This window comes from Halyomorpha halys, unplaced genomic scaffold (assembly GCF_000696795.3).
Source record: "Halyomorpha halys isolate HHAL.00 unplaced genomic scaffold, Hhal_1.1 Scaffold631.1, whole genome shotgun sequence".
Classification (NCBI taxonomy): Eukaryota; Metazoa; Arthropoda; class Insecta; order Hemiptera; family Pentatomidae; genus Halyomorpha; species Halyomorpha halys.
Window position 1 is genome coordinate 164654 of NW_027109839.1, and position 3853 is coordinate 168506.

General features: G+C 28.5%; 1 protein-coding gene across 2 annotated transcripts in view; it reads left to right on the top strand.

Annotated features, from left to right (window-relative positions):
- Zip99C (Zinc transporter Zip99C) overlaps positions 1–3853 on the top strand; it is a 97929-nt gene that overhangs the window by 85606 nt on the left and 8470 nt on the right. The gene's annotated exons all lie outside the window — the stretch shown is intronic.

Below are 3853 nucleotides of genomic sequence, written 5' to 3' on the forward strand. Positions count from 1 at the left end.
ATTTTCTTTTTTTTTTCTTTTTTTTTTTACTTATTTATTTTATTTTATTTTATTTCTTTTTTTATTTTAGTATGTATGAGATCATTCATCAATATTACCTATTGCCCACAACTGTGTGGCAGATTGTAATATCTATCAATAAATAAATCTATCAATTTCAAAAAAAAAAAAAAGGTTGGTTTGAATGTTTATCATGAAAGGATCGGTATCTGGTTCTGGCCAAATCGGTAATTTATGGAACATTGAGGTCCTGATGGATGATTTGATTTGTGACAAAGTAAGGAGCATTAAGTATTTTACGAGGGATTGGATACGAAAGGAATTCGAAGGTTTAGTGGAACTCCAAAGTACAGCTCTGTATGTCCAGATAGGCCTCATTTATATGGCTATTATAAAATAGCCATATAAATGAGTATTTTGCAATTTGTAGGAAGTTCAGTTCCTTTGTCTAATAAGTGCTGTGATCGGATGGAATCGATGAGCAGTTTCCTGGATTTTCAGTCTTGTATGTTTTAATTAATTTAAACAAAAAGTTTTTAAAAAATTAGTAATTTTGATTTATTGTAAAGAAAAAATTGACTTAATATTGCAAAAATTTCCTCTATGCTCTCCTAATACTTAATGAATAAAACACATTGTACATCCTGTAATATATTCCAAAGTTTAATGTTATTCAATAACTTATTGAATCAAATTATTATGAAAGTTATTCAAACTTTGTGCAACATTAATAACTTAATTATTGATTGTAAGGAGTTAAACGTTCCGCTGATGAAGTTTACTGTAATTTCAGCATTGTTAAGCCCCAATTAGGTCACTCCATTAGCAACTGAAGGGATTAGATAATTGATTATTAACAGCTTAATTAATAATATTATTCAATATTGTTGCGGTCAGCTTCGGAAAGCGGTCTTTGGATTGAGTTAGCATAGTTTGAGAACAACCTTCAGCTTGCCGGGTAGTTGATGTTGATCTTTTGAGAAACTTTGGCTGTATAGTTTGAATAATTAATTGATAATTAAGGAGTCTGTAGGGGTCTAATACTGGAATTTTTCAAATAAATTGGTAAATTTTATTCGCAATAAAATAAAACCACTCTTTCTCATAATGTAAAAAGTAGTCCAAGAGCCCAAGAGGAGGAAAAGGATTTTTCATCCAAATTTTTGACTACCTCAATGAAAACTATGTTTATTTGATAGTCAATTTTCATGACTATAAAATATAATAAGGGGAAATGAAAAGAATGAATTGTTTCAGATGTTACAAATTATTAATTCTTGAGTTCTTTCAAGTAAAAATAGAAAATGCGCGTTATTTTACGTCAGAACATAATTCAGTTTTTTCCTTGATTATACAAGAAATGCAGTAAATGTCTTTAAAAATTAATTATTAAAGTATTTAAGGTCCACGCTCCCTGAAGTTTATTTCATTGAATATAAACCTAATATTTTCGCTCATTTTTTATTTGGAACCCCATATACTCGATTAGTTGTGTTAAGCTTATATATTTAACCGATCTAGCCCGAATCAGATATCTATCTCTCCAATCACCCAAAACCACTAGTTTCTAACCTTGCTTCCTCTTTCATTCCTGATGATCTTCCGATGTACCTGAAAAGAAGATGATCTTGAGACATTCTAATGTAGAATGTTGCTATTAGGCATTGCTATATTGCTAATTGCTACTATTATCCTACCAATAGGTAGTTTTCTACAAGTCTGTACCATACCATTATAATCTAACATCAAATCTACTGGATGTATTTTTATGTAAATATAGTTGTAAATGTCAATAAATGAAAAAAATATTCTTAAAACATTATTTAAAGGGGATATTTTTTTCCCTAAAATATGAGCTCTACTAGAGCTGTTCATGTTCGAATATTATCGACATGCAGTTTTTCAAAAAGTAATATTTTTTTCCGAATAACGATAAATCAATATATTGTGAATTTATTTTATTGAATATCATGGAAACTTGCTCCTGCGAAATAAATTTTATCAACTAAATTATTGTACATTTAACTATATTTAATTGGTAATAGGTTTTTTTTTCGGGCGTAGGAGTTACTGATATAGTTTTTCATAAACCAAATGTATTTTACGATCAACATTTTCTTAAATTATTTTCTATATCATAGACTCCTACTGGTACTCCTTAATTGAGAGCTATTAGACATCTGTACATTTGTAGGAAGTAATAGTTTACATATTTGCGTCAATACTTGACCCTGATGTAAAAATATTTGTAAATTTTATAGTATAATAGTATACTATAAATTATACTTTACTCCAACCTATGGCCAAATTCTGTGTTAGTTATTCGACCTTTAAATTGATGATAGTTCAGAAAGTGCATTTAATCTACCCGCTTTGTTGGAGTCTCAGTTGTTAATGCTGTCTTAATCGAGGAGCTATCAACTCATTACGACATCGTGAATCATCAATTGTGCAGTAGATAGTTACCCGTTTGCGGTCAGTCCTCTATTATCTTTGACCGCTATTTCTTTATGTTGTCGTAGTAGTGTTTTTTATCTGTTGTTGTTGAAATTGAATCGAATTATTATATTATTCAACATCCTATTGGACTCGAATGTGGATACTAATTGGTCTATTTCTTTGGGAGTAAAACCATGGAATATTTTTATTTTATTTTTTGGCGGGGAAAGAGTGAAGCTTAATGATTCCAAATCACTTTAAATTTTTCCTTTATTATCATAAATGACCGAGATCTAAGCGTGAGAAATCTCTAATCGGCAGCCATTTTAAAAATGGAGTATGCTAATATCGAGTTCGGAGAATCGTTTGGACTGGTCCCAAAAACTTAGAAAATCGGCCCTGTATTCTCATGCAAAAGCTCCGAATGGCGGACGGAATGAATATTGGATTCTCCATTTTTGGATTCTGCTTATCTTGAAACGTAAAACTTCAAATTTTGTGGTTGCAAGAGTTCATTATTTTTTTTTTCTTGGTCAATCAAAAGGTCTGTTGTAAAAAATGATAAACCAAAACTCAATTGTTTCATTGTACAAATAAAGGAATTATTACTTATGTTATAATATTTATAGATTAATAGTTTTTTTTATTGACTCATATTATTCCTTATAGATGTGCTAAAGGCACTTGTATTTAGAATTCATCCGCACTTAAAGTATGTTAAGGGACTTTTACCTCTTCATATTTTTTCCCCATCATTCATTTGCTGTTTATAAATTTAGATAAAAAATGTAAGTTCTAATTTAACCAATAGGCAGTTATTTCATTTATGCACAAAATGACGTGAAATTAATTTCATTTCCAATTCATGTATTAGTTATTTACTTTCATTGAATTAATAAACTTGTTAAAAAGACATAAATTTCCTAAATAAACATGATGCTGTATACAATTTGTCCTTTTAACGCCTGGTGAAGCCACTACAAATGACCAAGTCTTTTGAAAGTGGCTCCAAAGAAAAATAAAGTGGTTGATTGGTTCTTTATTTGTAAAGAAGGATATTTTTTTAATTTTTTTTTTTTTTTGTGACCGTCCAATCTTCAAAGGGGGTAAATACTAAATCAAATCAATATTCTTAAAATTATTATCTCATTAATCATATTTTTTTCTGTCAAAAACAATTTTTCTTTGAAGTTATATTTCTTTATGATTTGCATTGGAAATAACACAAATGTTATAAATCACAATAATTATAGATATTGATCAATATTATAAGTTTTATTATTTTTATTTTATTATATTTCTAATTTTAATTTAATCAGAACAGCATTTAGATAATAATTTAAAGGACCAGTTGAATATTTACTTTTAATAAATAAATAAAAAGTAATTACATTTTAATTATTTTATTGCACGT